A 21,584-nucleotide genomic window follows, 5' to 3' on the forward strand; every position below is an offset into this window, starting at 1 on the left:
AGACTTCGAAAAACTAATAGATCGAAATAAAAATGCTACACAGATGATCGTACAAGTGATTAAAATTAATAATAATAAACCGTTTCGTAGAATCGTCCCAAAAGCGAGTAGAAATTGTCCGCAATCGTAGTCAATACTAGAATTACCGACGATTCGCAAATTGAAATTAAATTAAATTAACAGGTCAAAATGAAGACTTCGAAAAAATAATAGATCGAAATAAAAATGCTACACAGATGATCGTACAAGTGATTAAAATTAATAATAATAAACCGTTTCGTAGAATCGTCCCGAAAGCGAGTAGAAATTGTCCGCAATCGTAGTCAATACTAGAACTACCGACGATTCGCAAATTGAAATTAAATTAAATTAACAAGTCAAAATGAAGACTTCGAAAAAATAATAGATCGAAATAAAGATGGTACACAGATGATCGTACAAGTGATTAAAATTAACAATAATAAACCGTTTCGTAGAATCGTCCCGAAAGCGAGTAGAAATTGTCCGCGATCCTGGTCGACGCTAGAACTACCGACGATTCACGATTCTACCGACGATTCGCAAATTGAAATTAAATTAAATTAACAAGTCAAAATGAAGACTTCGAAAAAATAATAGATCGAAATAAAAATGCTACACAGATGATCGTACAAGTGATTAAAATTAATAATAATAATAAACCGTTTCGTAGAATCGCATGAAAAGCCGGTAGAATTTTCTTTCTAGTTGACTGGATGATCGCTAATTACAGACACGAAACTAGAGATTACGAACGTGATTCTACGAAATTTTGCTTACTGGATACTGCCTAGCAAATTGTTAGTTACAGCTACAAATCATTCCTGCTTCTGGGAATACATTGCAAGAATAAGTAAATTCCTGGTAGTTCCATAAATATATCTTAAGGACTGCGGAGTGAGGGCAGTGTTCGCAGGGAGTCTTGGCCAGCGGCGTGGCGCGTCTACCGGGTGAACGTTACAGTTCTGAACAACGGTCGCGTCACGACGTAGAGTAGACTCTGTCTGACGGTAGCTCGGAATTATGATGTTCACTCGGTAGACGCGCCACGCCGCAGCGCGAGACTTTCGCGCATGCGTCGCCTGCCCCCACTCCTTGCGTAACCAGTTTTCCTGCGAACACCGAGGGTCACCCGCCATACTACCTGCCCCCGCTCCAGCAACTAACATCTCGCACGCAAACTTGGCAACCAGGCACACAGCGCGTGACAAACTTTGCAAGATTAATCACGCGCTGTGTGCTTGGTTGCAAGCTTTGCAAGATTGATAACGACCGCGTTATAGGGCCCCATTTCCCGCTCTTTTGCCCCGCGAATTTCCGGAAATCGTCTGAAGAAGAACAGAAAGTAAGGAGAAGGCAAAGCAGAAGCAGCGCCGATTTACACCGGAAGGCGTCGCGGCAAAACGAAAGGCGAGAAGGAGGAAGAAGAGGAAGAAGAGGTGGAAGAGGAGGAAGAGGGGGAAAAGAAGGAGGAGAAAGAGGATTTACTCGACGATTTGATCAAATATTATTTAGCGGCTGCGGTTCACTTGCCGGTCACGTTCCCGAGCGGTGAGTAACGGACTACGATCGCGGTCGGCGACTGCGCCCGGCTATTGTAAATCAAGCCTTTAACACCGGAGTCAAGGAGTCAAGGACGAGCCGACGGGACCGGCCCGCCGAGAATTGATCGATCTAAATATTTCCCGGCAATCCTGAAGGATTCCTAAGCTCAAGAGATGGAGGACATTGTCAACTTTTATGTCCCCGCCGCACCGTGCGCCGCGGGAGAGGTCACGTCGCTGCCGCTGATCCGCCAGAAACACCACAACACCGTCAAGTAAATTGCTCGCTGGAGCTCGCTACTTTTGCACGAAACCTACCGGACCTACCGGTCGAAACGACCGGTTTCATATTTATGGTTTTAAGGGCTGACCACATTCTAGCGCACCCATCAGATAGCATAATTTTGATAATTTTCCATCACGATATAGTTAATGCAATACAAAATCTGGTTCAAGGACTCTCTTATACATTATTTGAAGAATACTTATAATTTTTTATGGAACTTTTCTTTACAAAATGGCGGAACCAGAGCGCACCGAAGGAAACCTCTCTCGACGAGGAAAAAACCTGCGATCGGAAACGTTTCTCCCCTAATTTTTCACCTGCGATAAAAAAATCAAAAATTTCGTTAGTTAAGTACATCATGGCTTTTGCAACAGTTCACCGGAAATATTTTATATTTTCTATATTTCGATATTCTTAAGCAATTTACGATCGTTTCGCAGTTACAATTTTTTTCATAAATTTACGTGTTATTATTATAAGTAATAAAAAAGTTTCTTATATCTTATATCTTCGTAATATAAAAGTTTATTATATCTAACGTGGTGTTGGCTGCGCGTGAAGATAAAAATAAATCGAGTTCTTGTTAACAGTTCGAAGCTGACGATGTTTTTTTCTCTTCCTCCTAGAAAATTACATTTTCGGCACTTGCATCGTTTTCCCCGAACGCCGTTTTCCGCTCAACATTTACCGTCGCGGATACGATTATCAATTTCACCGCCGCAAAAAAAGGAGCACAATCGACTACGAGTTCGGAGTCCAGCAATCCGTGACCGACGAGGAGTGCAAAAAGTACGGTCTGCGAGCAAGTGGTATCGGCGTCGTAGATCAGCGGGAAAAATGGTCACGGGGCTCTGACGCGGCGTTTGTTTACGCAGAGGCTTCGGCGAGCAGGGAATCAGGCGTTTATCGGCTTCTCGAGGTGAATCACTTCATCTGCAGATGTATCGGAAGTCTTTCGTGCCGGGAGTTCACGCGATTATGCAAGCGAGGCGGCGCAAAGACGCGCGCGTTCCCGCGGCGCTCCGGGCGTCGCGGCGCCGTCACGCTCCGTAGCAACGAGAACGCGATTAACCGCGGCGCGGATCAACCTGATTTCTTCGTACGGAGCCGCTGCTCATGGTAATTCGTCTTCCCGTTAGAACGGGCCAGTGTCTAATGGCCGAACGACTCTAAAATCCATCACCGTGACTGATACCGCGGTCTCATTAAACTGGAAAGGGTTTGGAACTTCGAGGTGAACTTGGCAGATGCCGGGAAAAGTCCCGCTAAATAATTGCAGTTGCAATTTCGTATGGAATAATCGCGGGGCAATGAACGCGGCGTCGTTTCGATCCTCGGGGACTCTACTTTTGCACGGCACAGTTCATTTTCTCCCGAGATCGTTCACCATGATTCGCGCGCTCTGAAAACGAACGCACATTTAATCTTGAAAATGATATACGTTGAAATGTTCGAAACTCGACGCCGAACAAAATATTCCAAGAAAGCGTCGACGAAAGAAGAATGGAATAGAAATTGAGACACGAGAAGAAGGATAAACAAGCACAGTGCAACTAAAGACTTTTACGTGCCAATCGATATCAATGCCATATGGGCAATAAAGAAAAGACTATATAATGTCCGGACTAAGAAATGATCGCGTACAAAAGTTACACACCGTTACGTAAATTACACTCCGCGTCTTCTGTGAGAAGAAACCAACGACAGAATACATATGAATGCGGAAGACTCGAAGAATAGGGACGAAGACACGACGTTAAACCAGACAGCCTTCATCGAAGAGTCGCATCGCAAACACGATAAAATTCTTGAAAGCCTCAAACCTATGACACAAAATTAATATTATTAATATTATTATTATTATCATTTATCATTTATTATTAAAATGTAGCAACAACCGAGTAAAGCATATAAAACAGCATCACGACTGCGTCGCAAATGGCCGAGAAGTCGATGCGACGTTAAACCACGAAGAAGAAGAAATGTCTGCGGAAACGTTAACAAATTTTTCCTCTGCCATATCCATCATGGATTTGAAGATTGAATCTTCCTTTTTAGAACGACGCCCTAAAACTCGATGTACGATTTTTCTAAGCCATTTTATCGAGCTTCGAACGAGAGACGCGCCGTAAAGTGTCCGGTAGAATATCCTGAAACGAGTTTGAATAACGACGTTACTAATATGCATGTCAATTGCACGGTGAATGAATGATCAACTGAACGAGCGAACAAACGCGTCGAGAAGGAAAATACGAGCTTTCGTTTCGCAGTGACTGCCGCCGAAATTCCGAGTTCCGTCGACACGGTGGAAACATTAGCAGAAAGTTAGCAGCGTCGAATTGCGTTTGACGCGGACTGTTGCGAATAAAATAGTTACGGGAAATTTTCCCTAATTTTCCTTCAGCTTGTAAACGGAGAATGTACAATTCGGGTAAAGCGGATACGATTATTCGCGCCTCGGTTTTATAATCGTTGATGATCGGCGACTATGAAAATGAGATCGGATAATCGTATCTCCTCTTCCCAAATTGTCCACTTTTGCTTACAAGCTGAAGAAAAATTGGGGAAAATTTACACTGTAATTCCTGCTTTGAAGCGAACGTTGCTCTGCTTGCCTAAACAGCGGAAGTATTACAGAGGGTGTCCAAAAATGTCTCGCAATCCGAAAATGGGGGACATCCGAGATCATTTGAAGCAACTTTTTCCTTGGCGAAAATGCAATCCACGGCTTAGTTTTCGATTTATTAACGAAAAACAGTAACCAATGAGAGGCGAGATCAGCTGGCGTGAGACGACCGAGCCAATCAGCGGAACTGGACTTCGTGCGCTCGTTGGCTGGGCCGCCTTGCGTCAGCCGAGTTCGCCTCTCATTGGTCCAGTGGTTTTCGTTAATAACTCGTAAACAAAGCCGCGGATTGCATTTTCGCTGAGGAAAAAATTGCTTCAAATCACCTCAGGAACCTCCCATTTCCAGATTGCGAGACATTTTCGGGACACCCTGTAGAATGCGAGCACGTTCCTTCCATCTCTTCGAAACGTCTTATAAATGATTGGATTAACTTTTATCGATTTCGAAGGTCGATTCTATGCGACGCCCGCGTCCACGGGTCTCGTTTTACCTTTTTCTCCTGCAAGATCACGGGACGCTTACGCAAAAATCACTTGTCACGCTAAACATCGCTGATAGCGGAGACCGGTGGATCGGTTACCGGTGTTGAATTTCAAGCCAACCGCAGTTTACCGCGCGCCGTCCGTCGCGTAACCTCTCAATCAGGCGATTATCATTAAACTGCGGACGTTTGTGCGAATACAGTGATTTTAAAGTCGGATTACCGACGGTCGTGCGACAGGAAAATTTCTTCGTTCCGCCGATGGGATCTATGACAGTGTCTTGGAAAGCGAAACCCGGCTTTCAAGAAATTTTATACGATTGAACGTTATGAGATCACACGACGCGACGCTGAATGCATAAATCTCTGCTATGTTGATTCGCATTTCGATGCGTACTGGCTGGAAAATCGACACCGAAATTCGGAAGCGTTCCATCAAGAATTTCGAAGGTCCGCTTGATCGAAATTAACCAGAATTTCTAAGCTGCTTAACACATAGCCAACCGAATGGGGAGATCTCCCCGTTTTAAATTCAATCGATTGATGACCGAATGGATGATTAATGAAAAATTAAAAACGATTGCTTCATTTCATTAAGATTTGCAAGAGGTACGAATGCTGTAGAAGTAATTGATGTCATATATGTTTGCTTCGTAATATTTGTTTAATCGAATGAAATATTTTAATCTTATAAACAATTTTCGAGGTTTCTAGCGCGGTCGTGGAAGTGTTAAGAATTCGAGCTGCTCGAAATTCATTGCGAGGCGATCGTTCCCTTCGATTGCAATTTCCAAACTGCAGAGATCGTTTCAATGCCGATCAATCGTTCGATGTAATTCATCGAGATTTTATGATCGAGCGATCGCTGCGGAGATCGCTTTCGATCATCGAGAGAAGATTTTAATGGACGCGTCGTACGAATAAATATTATTCGTGGAACATCGTCATCCCGGCGAAGGGATAACGACGAAACTCCTATAGGTGCGCATAAATCGAAAGAGTGTCACCGTGGACGAGATACTAAAAATATCCGTCACACTCAACTGTCTAAGCACAAATGAGCGAATAAATAATCCGGCCGTTCGAGGAATAAATTCGAGTGCCGGCTGGCCGATACGATCACCTTGGAGACTGCATAACTCTTTAACCAGATAACTCGAACTGCCCTCTCGGGCTGTCCTGTGGCGTAACTTCCAATTTCAATTTACCGAAATAAATCTTTCATAGAGGCATCGATTTTGCTTTCGTCGCGCATCGTAGTGGCCATCTTCGTCGAATTTATATTCGACGAAGATTTCATGCGACCGCGTAAGTAAGCGCGCTGTTTCGCATCAATTTCCATCGTCGATTCGCCGACAGCGGGAGACGAACGATCTCGATCGATCGATCGATCGTAGCACGCCCCGGCTCCGAAAATCAGCGTCGGTCCGTTCGGCGCGCGTGACGCCAGCAGGTGCTTTTATTTATAACAATTCGTAATAGAGACAACGCACGCCGGCAGCATGTACTCGTCGCAGACGTTGCCAGTGGTATTGCACGGTGCCAGTCTGTCAGGCGAACACGGCCGCGGCTACGTTTCTGCCTTTTTAAATATACCAGCCCGAACTCTCTCGGCTTCCCAGTGTTACGTCGCCGACTGACCACGGCGCACGTCTTCAGATCCACTCGGATCGATCTCGATCGCGCGTCCGCGTGGACGAGCCGACGTCCGCAGTGTGTTTATCGATCGCCTAACTCGCTCCGATCGATCCCACCCCCCACCCCGGCACACTCCAGAGATCCATTGTTCCTGCGAATCGGCTCTCTCTGCTCATCCTTCGATCCAGCCGCTGGTACGTAATCTATGCTTCGGCGGCCGCCAATCGATCCACGACCGTTCGCTGTTGTTACATATATATATATATACGGCTCTTGGCGGCTGGTGCATGCGCTCGTCTCGGCAGACACAATCGTAAACACCGTTTCCATCGTAAGATTTCGATTCGCGGCCCGTGACGTAAGAAACGTTATTGTAACGTGCGGTTTAGTGCCGGCTGTGCCAGCTGCGTCCGCCGGGCTCGAATGATTTATGACAGAAGGAAAATGTGACCGGTGTTGATAACCGAAACGAACACGATACTTTCGCGTGACTCGCTGGACAAGCGCCGTGCGGGCTGTTTGAATGTCAAGTTCTCTGTGCCAGTCGACGACGCGGTTCCTCGACTTCTGGCATTGCACGTTGAAAAACCGGGTTCACCGAGCTTCTTCGGAGCTGCGTTCGTTGCGAAGTTTCTGTGCCAGCAACATTTCTTTTTTTTTCTTTTTTTTTTGAAGAAGAAGAAGTTTCTCCGTTTCGTTCGTCGAGGTTGTGCTGTGCTGGCGTTGCTCTCTCTCTCTCTCTCTCTCTCCCTCTCTCTCTCTCTCTCAGTGGTTATTTCGTTCTGATTTTTCTGAAACGAACGTTCATAAATCGTTTTTCTCGGCAAAACGCGTCGCGAAGACAGCTTCGTTGAACGAGATCCTGCGAAAACGGTTTCTGCGAGTGTACACTATGTGTGCGTGTGCGTGTGTGTGTGTGTGTGTGTAGATCCGCATGATTAAAAAACGCGAGGAGCCACGTAGAGAGTTCACTGTTTCTTCGATACAGTAAAGTCTCCCTAATTGTCACCCAAATTGTGCAGAAAATTAGACAATTTGGAGACGAGGAGATACGATTTTCGAGGCTTGCGGCTCGTTTTTGTGATTGTTGACGATCGGCAACTATAAAAGTTAACCGCAAGGCTCGAATAATCGTATCTCCTCGTCCAAAATTGTCCATTTTTGTGCACAATCTGAGCGTCAGTTAGGGAGACATTACTGTAGTTTCCAGTAATGCTTCTGTCATAAATACACACGAAATTCGTAGTTTAGAAAAATCGCCAAATCGATGGTATTTATGAGAAAAAGGAGAACAATGATAACAAGCTGTTACAAAAATTTAACGACGCGATTGTGTTAGTCGTAAATCATTGAAATTATACCAAGCAGAAATAAATGTTTATGCAGTCCGCAATCAATTGTCTACAAACGACGCAATTGTGAGCCTGCAATTTTGTTATCAGAAAATTACTAACACTGGACGATAAAGTTTGATTTACGTTCGTTCAATAACGAAAGTGTATATAAACGTGTACAAACGGATAGAAAGCGTGGAACGAAGTAGAAATTCTACAGCAATTAATAAAAGCTTACATTTTACTGCGGTACGAAATATAAAATAGATCAAGATGAATGTTTATACGATCACGTAGAACGGAGCACCTCGACGGGGCACGCGGTTATCCCGGTTATGGAACAACGTCGACAATTATGGTTATCCACGTAATGTTTAAAGAAACAGACAGAAACGGTTTCGCTGTGATCGAATCGCCTCGAAAGTGCAAATTAAATACGCGGTGAGGTAAGAGACCCAATTACCGAGGTTGTCCGGAACACTGTCACTTTCATTGATTCTAACAATAATCGCGATAATATGTCGAAGAATTATAAAGAACAAAATTTTAATACATAATCGATACAATTAATATACGTATAATCAATTAATTAATTAATAATCAATACAATTGACATGCTTCAATACAGTTCCATTTAAGTAGAATTTATTATATTTAATAAATCATTACGCTTAATAAGTATAATAAATTATTAAGTTTAATTCATTATATTAATTATTCGTCAGAAATTTAATTCGGTATAAATACATTCAAAAATGCGTGCGAAACAAATTAAAAATATTTGGGATTTGACGAGTAGCTTTTCGAAGCATCGGTAACTGGGATGTTCGCATTATTTTTACTTTTCATTAATTTCATGCGAATTTTAAGGCTTCAACGATCCGAAAATATTTACCAGAGAAACCGATCGATGCGAAACGCGAGAGAATTCATTTTCACGCAACCGGAACCGCGTTACGGTGTACGGCAATTTTCACGCGGAATTTTCTCGCGTCGAATCGGTTCGCGCGCCGGTTCGATTCGAGGGTTTTTCGGCCGCGAGAAGAGTGCCGCGGTGCAGGCCGGGAACGTATCCCGATGCGCGACGTTTCCGGTGTCGCGATAATACGTGTCCCGCGGACTCTTCGGCCACGTACGCGCGACTGCTTATTGCGATGCAACTCGATCGAGCTAACGAACCAGTCGAGCACGTCTGTTTGAGTGAATTAACGAGGACGAGTCCAGTTTCGTTCTCCCCCTGCGCCCCACCTGCGCCCCTCCCGGCCGCTATCCGCCGCGCGGTCCGATTCTCACCACTCTCCGTTTCTATCCGCCTAGCGTTCTCTCCCTGTTCCACCGATCCCTACGGGTCCCTCCCCGTTTTTCTCGTCCCGCGACGAGTTTCTGAGCCTCTTCTCTACCTTCTCCCTTCGTCCCCGCCGGCCCCCCTCGTACCCGTTCGAACCCTTCCGTTCCCCGAAACCGAGCTCGCCTAATCTCCACGAAATTTTTACGTCGCAGTCACCGACCGAGAACGCGTCCTCTCGGGTCCGCCGACGATACCGGCGATAGTTCACGCGTGCAGCGAGAGATTCGAAGATTCCAGCACTCTTGGCACGCTCTACAGGGTGGCCTGGAAGTCGCGCAGTTTGAGAGACAGAGGTGATTCCGAAGATTACCGAGTTTTGGCGGAACGATGCGGCGGATAGTTGTTCGATCGTTCGGAGAATAGAGTTGCGATTGTGTCTGAACGGTTTCGCGATGACTATGGGCCTCTTTGGAGAGGCTCATAACTGTAGCGAAATAGTGTTCGAAATATATAGTTGTGCAGATCGTTTTTAGTGGACGTAGCCATTCGTCGTTGATGTCGCGCGATGAAGTTTCTCCTTAGTCACGGATATTTTTGGAAACGGCTAGTCAAGTTCATAATGCTCGACCACCGTGAATCGATGCGGCTATTTATAGCCGGTTCAGTATGCCGGTTTTACGATTTGCAGATGATTGACGAGGTGACCCGTGTGCTTCGTTCGAAGAAATTTCCAATTAGAACTGGTCTCGAGGAACCGTAAATAATATCGTGGTCGCTGCTTCTAGAGCTTCTCGAACTTGACGCGTCCCGGACGTACTGACTGATTTGCTCGAATTTAACCCTTTGCACTCGAAACCATTTTAACTGTAAATCTAAATTATTTTTTCCGACTTATAGTATTTCCATTTTATATGACGAAGCGCATTTCATGCGTATGAAATTGAGCCTTGTGATTCATGGAACAGTTAGACTTTTAACAATTTTTTATATCTGAGCTTTGACAACATAAAAATGATCTTGGAACGTGATGTGATAATTTTAGCGGTGCCTCAGAGTCGCCGCACAAGTGCAAAGGGTTAAGAGTGCGCCCAACTTTTCAATTTTAACGGGTCGGTTCGTAAGTTCGTGTGGTATTGCTTTCATTCATATTTCTCGAGTAATAATTGCCTGAGTAATAAAGAAACCGTAGAGTATCGAGTTAACAAGAATAATTGATAACATAAAAATTATCTTGGAACGCGATGTGATAATTTTAGCGGTGCCTCAGAGTCGCCGCACGAGTGCAAATGATTCAAATTTCGATCATTCAAGGATCGATTCAAATTTCCCGCGTAATAATTGCCTGTCGAGTAACAAAGAAACCGTAGAGTATCGAGTTAGCAAGAATAATCGTTTCGGACATGTTTTTTTCGGACGATTAAATCGTGTATACTTGAATGACCGGACACTCCACAGTTTTCAAGAAATTAATCGCTTCGTTACGAATTTAATCGCACGGCGAAACATGTCGGAGATGTTCATTGTCGTCAACTCGACACTCCACAGTTTTCAAAATATTAATCGCTTTATTAGTCACGCGGAAAGAATATGCGAACGATCGCGCAACAGGAGAAAACCAAAGCAATCGAATTACGTGCGAGACTTAAATGTTAGCCAATTATTACGAGGCACATTCGAATCGAGATTAAAATCGCATAAACTTACGAACCTATAATTGAATTGAATAAAGTTAAAAATATATCACTTCTCCCTTGAAATTAGAAATAAATTTCTCCGCCCGAAATTTTCGAGGTGACGGTCGAGCCGTTGAAACGGAAACGATTAAAAAGTCTATGTCTGACACGCGGACGGGGTCAAATGATTTCGAGGTTTCCTTGGGACGTGAGCAGAGTCATTTGGAAGTCTATTAACAGGTTCTCCGACCAGCGAAACGTGAATAATTAATAAGTGGGGACGGAGCGGAGGACGTTCGTCTTCGCAGGGAGAAAGAATTTTTGGGTGTACAGTTCGGGTTCGGAATCGATCGGACCTGTCACGGAGCATGTCTGTTCCTTTGTGCAGGGACACGGCGATCCTCGAAGGGCACTCAGCTTCGAGATATCGAGTTCGTTGCTTTGACGGGGCCAGCTCGAACGGATGCAGGACACGCGTCTTGCTCGGGAATGAGAGGATCCAGCGTGCGGAGGCGTCGTTGAACTCGGATTAAGAGGACCGAAGAGGTAACTGCTTCTTCTTTGTCTCCCGTATCTGCTTTCCACGAGGCAACGTGTTTTTTACTCGAACGATGTCCACAGGCCCCTCTCGGATTGCCTTTCGAATGCAAATCAATCGATCGGCTCGTCGCCGGCTAACCATAAATTCACGAAACGTCTTGCACAGCGGAAACGTACAAAACGTTTTACTCGCTTTACGCTTGGAGATCGCGATTGTATCGAGCCCTGTGTTAACGGTAACGATAACCCGTGTGCCACAAGTAAATTGATCGAGCGCTTTTAACATAACGGGCGGCAAAGGCAAAAAATTGTAGAAGAAGCTTCTTTTTTCCCCTTCTTCGGTACAGACGACTCTTTCGCTCAGGATTATGTAGATGGAAGGGCAGAGAGCGGAGTGAGAGTCTCCGATACTCGAACATCTGCGGTTATTGATGAATTATTTATAAAATATGCACGCTGAATTACGCCACCGCGTCTGTATACGTTTTATTTTGCGCTTAGTATCACGCCGGCCGACGCTGTAACACGGTTAACCGTGTCACGGTTCAACTACATATTATTTCGGGCCCGAGAAATTAATAAACATTCTTCAGACGTTCTAAAGTAGAGGTGAACAGCGTTTTTCTTAAAAATATCACTTTTACGTAGGAAAAAAAAATACCGGAAAGTTCACGCTTCGTGACTTGTTCAATACTTCGAACGCGGCTCGAGTCCGTCCCGACCTTCTGTCAAAGCCTCGTGCTGCGGGCTCTCGAACTTCGCGCCGTCACCTCTCATTGGTCGGTGTTTTTCGTTAATAGCTCGTAAACAAAGCCGCAGATCGCGTTTTCGCAATGGAAAAAGTTACTTGGAACGACCTCAGCTACCCCACAATTCCGTATTGCGAGACACTTGTGTGACACCCTGTATATTCGATACGTCCAAACGATAGAGAGAATACGATAACGAAATAGATTTCGAAGACGAGCCGAAAGAATATTCCGTTCCGGGAACAGTCTCTATCGACCGCGAAAAGAACGGGGCACGCGTTTTATGAAATCTCCCCGTTCGTTCCGACAGGAATATTTCAAACCTAATAAAACCACCCTTTGTCAATTTATTCCGCGACGCTCCCGGGACTGCTGCGGCTGCGGATTGCGACAATGGAGATGCTACGGAGGGCGGGGGAAAGGCGCGCGCGAGTAATTAACATTTCTCCGGCGGCCTCCTCGAGAGTGGCCGAGCAGCAACAAAAGCAAACAATTCTTTCGGCGAACGCGACGACGGTCCGCCGAATAACGCGGTTAAATCATTTCTTTCGGAACCGCTCTTCAAACTGATTGCAAACGCGGCAAACATTATCCAAAGAGCTGGACACAACGAACGAGCTAAATTGCTTCCGGTCGCGGCGCGAGCGAAAGAACGAACGTTTCCCCGGGGCTGAAACTCCCCGGTGTTTTTTGCACGCGCGCCGAGACGTTCCGCCGCAAATCGAATGGGCTCGCACGCGAACCGAATGGAAAACGCTCGAGTTCCGCTCCGGGATATACGTTCTTCTCGTCCCGCTCGGCGGCCATTCGCGAAGAGCGCGCATTACGCTTGTGCACGCGTGCCGAGGCCTCCGCGGGATGAAGCGAGCGTACCTACGAGTCTCATTATACTCGCAAATTTGTTCGATTGGTAGATACGGATTCCGGGCAGGAAACGCTCGGATATTAGCCATTAGCATCGAGGAACGCGATCAGGCCAGCCGGCTGACCGGCCGGCCGGATTTCAGGCGGCCATGATTATTCGTGTCGCGTGATTTTCTATTGTGCCCGCGGCTGAAATGCCGCTGGAAAACGCGGCAGACGCGCCGTCGCGAATCGCTCGAACAGCCACCCGCGCCGATTTTCGCCGCTCGTTGCCGTCCTCGTTCCGTCTCCGGCGGCGCCGCGCCGCGTTCGTCGTCGCCTTTATATTTAGATTAGCGGAAAAAACGGCGCCCGGAAAATTGAAAAACAAACGCGGGCAAATACGGCCGCGCGTCCGACCGCGATGATAGAGCTAAATTATAGAATGGAACAAAGAGAAATGGACGGGGCGGGCGCGCGGACGAAACCGTCCTCTGCCCCGGATTTCATCGTGATCGCGTTCGTGCTCCAGATTCGTCGACGCTGCCTCCGGTTTTCGCCGCAGTTATTTTTCTTTTGCCACTTTAACGCGCCCGGCGCCGCGCGACGGGCCAAAGTGACGAAGTTGCGTCGAAATCAAAGAACTTTTCGTGGAAGTGAGATAAAGCGACGATCGCTTTTTCACGTCGAGGCCGGGATCTTGGCAGAATCGGCGGGGGACAAAATAGCGACAGCGTAGAATGAATATTTTTTAACGCGTTGAATGCCATGCCGGTTTCACAGAAATTGTCCGTGGCGCCACGATGAATTTTCTTTTATGTAATACATGTAATGTTGAAATATTATCTGCAGTAGATAAGTTACAGTGTATAACCATGTTTGACATGTTCATTGCGACAGGGGTCACTGTTCGAATTGACGATGGTAATAATACCAAATTTTAGATCTTGACACTTGTTTTAAATTATATATATTTCCTAATAATATAATATAACCATGTTTGACGTGTTAATTGCGACGGGGGTCACTGTTCGAATTGACGATGGTAATAATACAAAATTTTAGATATTGACACTTGTTTTAAATTATATATATTTCCTAATAATATAATATAACCATGTTTGACGTGTTAATTGCGACGGGGGTCACTGTTCAAATTGACGATGGTAATAATACAAAATTTTAGATATTGACACTTGTTTTAAATTATATATATTTCCTAATAATATAATATAACCATGTTTGACGTGTTAATTTCGAATTGACGATGGTATTAACACAAAATTTTAGATATTGACACTTGTTTTAAATTATATATATTTCCTAATAATATAATATAACCATGTTTGACGTGTTAATTGCGACGGGGGTCACTGTTCAAATTGACGATGGTAATAATACAAAATTTTAGATATTGACACTTGTTTTAAATTATATATATTTCCTAATAATATAATGTAACCATGTTTGACGTGTTAATTTCGAATTGACGATGGTAATAACACAAAATTTTAGATATTGACACTTGTATTAAATTATATATATTTCCTAATAATATAATATAACCATGTTTGACGTGTTAATTTCGAATTGACGATGGTAATAACACAAAATTTTTGATATTGATATTTAGTTTTAAATTATATATATTCCTATCAATTTGAGCGCGCCGGTCACCGGTGGCCCCAATGGCGTCACCGCCGAGTTAAGTGCCGGTCACCGGTGACCCCCGTGACATTAAACGTGTTAAACCGAAAAATGTACGCTGAACTTGAGATATTGCAAGGAAAACGTGGTTCATCCAATACAATATACAGTTGAATATTTTTAATCACGTAGATAAATTTGTCTATGACTCCAGAATTATCGAGAAAGAAATCGATTTAAATGGAAACAAAAACTAACAAAATCGTGACTTTTTCACTGAAATAATTTGACAACCCGTTGATTCCTTTTTAGCATCGTGGATTAATTTGTCCTCGTTTGAAACGGTCGCTGAAGTTGTTCTTAGGAAAGATGACTGCTTATTTTTCAGCGATTCGAGTAACATGCTCGAGATACGGACGATTCCATACGTAGATACCAGTTCCGTTAATCCCGGCGCATACGTCAGCAGAATCTTTAAGAGTCAATTTGTCGAACGGTAAGCCTGATTAGATTGAATGTCGGCTTAATTCGTTTCCTCGTTCGCTTTCGGTTGTTAATGTGTTGCCGGCATCGCGGGAGGTACGTAAATTATTCCGAGACGTTTGGACGAGCGATGGCTCGAAACAAACGATTCGGGCCACCGGAACGGGCGAAACTCCGGGCGAAAACGAAATACAATTTCGGAGGCGATTAACAGGAAGCAACCGTTTCGCTGAAATTCAAGAAAATCCCAATAAAATCCAATCCGATCGGTCGAAACGATTTCCGGACCGAGAGGGAGGTGGGGGAGGGGGGGGGGAGAGAAAAAAGAATGGAAGCGCCGGCAGAGTAATCGACGGGCACCGGACATCGAAATTACAACGGTTCGCTTAAGTTTTTCATTTTCCGTGGACGCGCGGAAAACGATTCGAGCGGAACACGAATCGCGGCGGTTTCTCGATTGTTTTGCGGCGGTGCGAACGAGAGAATCGGGAGAATCGAGAGCCGTCGCCGGTCCGAACGGGAACAAACGACGGGGGCCGCGATTCGTCCCATGGGGACCGGCGGACGAGTCCCCGCCGCATGGCGCCATGCCGCGCGGGAGAAGTCGCGCTTCCACCGCAAACCTGTTCCCCGGCAGCCGCCGGAATACGCTGGTAAACAAGCGACGAAGGACAAGAGCAGCTTCACCGCCGCTCTCGTCTATTTCTCGAGAGCCCCGCTATATATCGATAACTATTTTTACTCCCGGAACGCGGACCGGCCGGCCAGTTTGGCGACGATCTTCTCGCACGAACTATTCGCGGTTGATGCAATTCTGCGCGGTCTTTCCGCCCGGGACCGACACTTTCTCCTCTCTATTATTGCGCGCGAAACAGCTGACCCGCAGAGATGCGCTCGTTTCCCTGCGGTTATAGCCTCTAGTTTTCTAAACTCGTTCGCGCACGGGTTTACCGATGGTTTTCGACCGTTAGAGACCGTACGGTGTGATAGAACGAGCGGTCAGATTTTTTAGTTGTACGGTGCGTCGAGTTACGAAGCAGTGGTTTCGCGCGACATCTCTGTGTGCAGTTGTTTCGACGCCGGAATCGCGTTGTTGTGCAAGCAAAGCTGTGCAGGAATGCGACGAATACGCGTCTGCAGTTTTTGTGAATCATCGCGGACGGTGCACGCGCACGTCTTGTCGCGCGATTAAAACCGTGTGCGTATTTAATGAACGCACGATCGTAATTTATTTGATTCGTTGCAGAGGATGCACTTTTATTGTACGATCGAAATTGTTCACGAATTTAACGAATTTATTTGCATGAAATTGAAACTTGCATGAATTAAAACAAACGAAATGCTTTTACTGTAGGATTGTTAAATCGTGCTGAGGAACGGATGCACTCTTGAATGTTTCCCGAATCTTTACGGATGAAATACTTTCGTCGCGCGATATTGAAACCTTGCAAATTTGTTGGTGAACGCGTTCCCGTAATATTTCGAAGCAGATAGCAAGGTCTTCGCGGTATCTTCTCTCTTCGAATCTGTCAAGGCCGTTGTCTCGGGTGTTGGCAAGATATTTTGTAGACGGATAAGAGAACAAAGAGACGAGAGATGGGGAGGGGGGGGGGGACGATAGCGTCGAGGTCCGGTCGAGGAGATGAGCAGATTTACAAATAAATTGGGAAAATGACGCGGGTCGAAGCGGCGTCGAAATCTCTCCCCTTTCGCGGCTCAATTTCCTCAAGCTGTTCAATTATCTTGCTCCCAACTGCGTGGCACTTGCCGGGGGACGCGGGGAGGCTCTCTCGGAGATAGGAGAAGGACGCTGCGCCGGCAGCCACATTTATTTCTATCACGACCGAGGCTCCGCGGCCCGAGCTGCTCGGCCAGAAACTTCCACGCGCGGGCTACGGGCATTAATAAAAACCAAAACAGAAAAAAAAAACGAAACAAAAGAGGGAGATCTTCTGCACGTCACAGCCCGGCCAGGTTTCATCTCCGAAACACAGACTCCTTAATATCCATACTTCCGAAGGCAACTTCTTTTTTCGCGACCCGTCGCGCCGTGGCTCCAGCCGTTGCCCGCAGCGCGAACTTTTCGCAATAATCGTCTATAAAAAGGGCGGCGACGAGCACGTCCGACGGCATCAAAAAATGCTTAACGCCGTAGTGGCGGGACCGGGTTCTTCTTTGTTCTGTCCGCTTTTTCATCGACTTCCTTTTTCGAGCAGGCTCGGCCGCGGCGACCCGCCGCGCTGGACCGGATCTGCGGTTTAAAATTCCTCAGCGAGATATTTCGAATTTTCCGCCGGCAGTCGTATCTTTCACTATGTATTCCCCAATTACGGTGACATTTCACGTCGTTTAATCGGCTTCGCAACGGAGCCTTCGTGGAATCTGGAAACACAGGCTCGGTGACGATTTTTAACGATTTTGAGCAACTCGGTACTTCGACGGACTCTGGGACGTTGACAAAATTTTTTTACTCATCTATGCGAACGTAATATCATACCGCAAAGACTCCTCTTTAAAATGACTACTCGTACGATGATCTGCGATTTTTCTTCACGCTTTTATAGCACATTAAGTGACAAGTGTGCTATCGGCATTAGGATGACTCAAGACATCAGCGGCATAGTTCTCATTTAAAGCATGACAAAACAGTGAAGAAAAATCGTAGATCGACTTTCGAGGGGCCGTTGTAAAGAGCAGACTTTGCTTTCCAAGATCACGTAGGAGCGATTCGATGAAAAAATTTTCCCAACTCCGCAGAGTCGTTCGAATTTGCGAAATCTCGTGAAAAAGAAGCAACTTCGAATCGAGAAAAGAAACTTTACTTTTTAATTATGTTTCATAATAAAAAGGGACCTACGAAGATTTAACGTTGTCGATCGTGAAAGTAGTCTTTCTACTTTAAAACGAGCTCGAGAGGACCGCCGTACGATTTTTTTTCCACGACGCTGCAGTACTTCGAAAATTACCAATTTCTCGGTCGCAACTCAGCGAATTATTATTAAATGAATAACGATGGTCACTGATTAATCTGCACAATCCATACATTGAATTAAAATGTTCCGTTCGTAAGCTGTCTCTCTCTCTCTCTACGTATCTGATTTACTAAAATGCTCACAAAAAATTCTTAGCTCCCGTGTGTTAGCTGGCAGTAGAGCAATTATTCGGTAACGCTCTATTTCGATTTCGGTGAGCGAGATACGATACCGTTTGACGGGCGCTGCGCGTCGGCCGGTCCAGAGAAAGAATTTTATTCCGCAGTTTTTCTCCGTTCGAACGCGTACAGGGGCCGCCGTTCGCGTACACTGCCTGTATCGCAACACTTTTTTTCCGGAGCCGGTCTCTGTAACAAGAGAACTCTGTATTCAATTAGCCGGACGCCCATTTTCCGTTCGCAGGAATTTCAGGCGAATTGCACCTTCCCGCGACCGATTTTCCTATTTCTTTTTCTCCCTATGATGTGCACGCGTTCGCAGCTCTCGCCTTTTGCACAGCTCCGCCCATCGGGAACAATCGATAGCCGTTGTTCGAGCGAAACGGGACAGGTTTGCGAACGGATTCGTCGGATTAAGTCGTTAAATTATTCGGCGGTTATGCCGCTTCACGACGAATAGTGTAGCCGGCTGGAGTATCCTGTCGCAGCCCCCTTTTCTCGCAAATAATTCAATCGCAGCGAAAGATGGGTCCAACTGGATCCATTGCACATGCAACCACGGTGACCAAAGTACCTGGACCTCATGGTCATCAATGTTTTAATTCTATATCAGACTTTCATTGATTTTTACTTCGGTATTTGAGCCGTGAAAGTCACCTTTTTTTTTCTTTTTTTAAATGAAAAGATACCGTTCAATTGTAATTAGTGTTACCATTAACTCGATTTTTTGAAGATACGTGGGTCTATCTGGACCCGGAGACTCCTTCCCTCAAAACGCTTGTTAATTTCTTTCCTCACTATGACCTTTCAAATCTCAGACGAGATTTATTCGCCAACATAATCTCGCAACTTCAATTCTGTTAATTTCTTAACCCTTTGTAAATATAAAAATCTTAACCCGTAAATATAAAATCATTTCTCTCACTTATAGTAGTTTCTATTTTATACGATAAAAAAAAAAAAATGCATTTTATGCATATGAAATTGATTCTTGGGACTCGCACAACAGTTACGCTTTTAACAATTTTTTAAATCTAAATTTTGTTAATATAAAAATTATCTTGAAACGCGATGTAACAAATTTTAGCGGTGCCTCTGAGTCACCGCTCGAGTGCAAAGGGTTAATCTCACAGAATGATGTACAAAAATGATTCCACATAGGAACGAAGCCGATTCAATTAGACTGTGATCACAATGTACGCGTCAGATTTTTTTCATAATTTTGTCCAATATTCTATTTTGTATTCTTAACCTGTTAGCAGAGAGTGTCGCGATTCCTTCGTGACGAGTATAAATAAAATAAATATAGCTAACTGGTGAATAGGACGTTCATGTAAACCATACGGGTCAGTCTGGACCCGGAGCGTCTTTCTCAATGGTCTACGCCATAGTCGTCGAATATATTGGGTTGGCAACTAAGTAATTGCCGATTTCAGTTATAGATATCTCTCACTCCCATTTTTATGATATCCGTAAATGTTATATTATAAAATTATTATTATTATTATTATTATTATGTTATTTTTTGTTATCCATGAATGTTAGCAACTGGACAAATTGAATGCAGCGGTCAAGGAAAAGCGACCAGAATTGGTCAATCGAAAAGGTGTCATTTTTCAGCACGACAATGTTAGGCCGCACACGTCTTTGTCCACTCGGCAAAAATTGATGGATAATGGTTGGGAATTGATGTTACACCCACCATATAGCCCTGATCTCGCGCCATCGGATTACCACTTATTTCGATCCCTGGACAACTCGCTTCGTGATAAAACTTTTAATGACGATGACGCTGTAAAATCTCACTTAACTCAGTTTTTGGCCGAAAAGGATCAGACTTTCTACGAGCGTGGAATTTTCAAGTTGTCAGAGAGATGACAAAAGGTCATCGAACAAAATGGAAAATACATTACGGATTAAACTTCGTTCCAAGTAAAAAAAAATTTTTTATTTCATTGAACAAATCGGCAATTACTTAGTTGCCAACCCAATATTTGAAATATTAAATAACATAGAGTATTGAGGATAATAATGTGGCGGACCAGACATAAAAAGACACGTCCTTCAAAAGCGGGGTGTGCATATGCCTTTTTCGGGTTTTCCCGACGCAAGGCGTACACACCGCAATAAAACAATAAAAACGTTGGGACACAGCTTCGGACCATAGGTCCCGGATCACCCCGGTCGGAAAATCTTCGGGAAAGACCTTCGCCCTTCCCAAGGACTTTCCCTTACCAATTTCAATACGTTCTCCCCAATAAATACGAGGACCTCTCGACCGGGAGACGTCAGTTAGCAAGTTTTCCTCCGACTCTCAACGTGTTCATATTTCTGTCTCATCCGTCACTCGTTTACCTTTACCTTCTACACACTGTACCTCATCGCCTTTTGTTACAAGTTATATTAAAGTTCTCGTTATATAAAAACCAAAAAAAACTCTCTCGGATTATTTTATATAAACCGTCGCAGTAACCCCTGCGACAAAATAAAAACGATTCGCGTTCCGATTTCCATGTGAAACAATTAGCCTGGACACTCGGCCGAGGTCGCGACTTTAACCGCGACTCCCGACATCTCTACGAACCGGTGAAAAATCAATGGAACGAGACTTAATAAATTTCGTGTGCCGACGTCTTACGTTCGGGTTCCGTCGGACCCGGGACCGTGGCCGGAGGATTAACGATTGCCGGCAGCTGCGACGGTCCTTGTGCAAGGTAGTCGGTCCCGGTGGCCCGTCGTCGACCCGGTTTTTCATTGGGAGAAGCGTCACTTAGTCCTTTAATTAGAACGCTTGTTCCTCATCGTCGTCGTGGAAGGCTGTGCGTCAACTGTAGCACAAAAGCGCTTCGACGGCGAGGGCTTGTTTATTAAAACAGGGAAGCGCACTTTGCGTCGCGACGCTCCGTCGAGTTTCTCCGGCGAAGATCCGCTGTCGTTCTCTTCCTCCATCCATCTATCCGTCTGCCTTTATCCGACGGATAAACGTAGACGCTCGGAGAGAGGCTCTCGGGCCCCGCGACGCTGAAAGAACGCGATAAAAATACGGTTCGCGCGACAATAGCCGGCATTAACTTTTCACCGTCTTCGCGGGCCGCTCCCTTCGCGATCCGCCGCTCCGTCTTCCTCCATTACCACTCGCTAATACAGTGGATTCTGCCGGAGGAATGCGCTAATTGAAATTTTCGATGAAATTGATTCCGCGACCGGGAAGCGAAACGGAAACTTGCTCGAGAACGGCCGGGGAACGGCGAGCGAAGCCTGCACGGCGGAGCCCGTTCTA

At 45.2% G+C, this 21,584-nt stretch overlaps 1 protein-coding gene across 4 annotated transcripts in view; it reads left to right on the forward strand.

The window, feature by feature from the left end:
- The first annotated feature begins 6,404 nt into the window (after positions 1 to 6,404).
- Positions 6,405 to 21,584, forward strand: part of LOC117228486 (sodium-coupled monocarboxylate transporter 1) — an 88,835-nt gene continuing 73,655 nt past the window's right edge. For 2 of the 4 annotated variants that reach the window (XM_076526759.1, XM_076526758.1), the window contains exons 1-2: positions 6,405 to 6,790; positions 11,280 to 11,437. The gene's annotated coding sequence lies outside the window, so the exon portion shown is untranslated. Of the gene's footprint in view, positions 6,791 to 9,476; positions 9,572 to 11,279; positions 11,438 to 21,584 lie in introns of those variants that run through there. The other 2 variants (XM_033484275.2, XM_076526760.1) reach the window with 2 other exon arrangements.

The sequence above is a fragment of the Megalopta genalis genome, chromosome 15 (genome assembly GCF_051020955.1).
Source record: "Megalopta genalis isolate 19385.01 chromosome 15, iyMegGena1_principal, whole genome shotgun sequence".
In the NCBI taxonomy this organism is placed as follows: domain Eukaryota; kingdom Metazoa; phylum Arthropoda; class Insecta; order Hymenoptera; family Halictidae; genus Megalopta; species Megalopta genalis.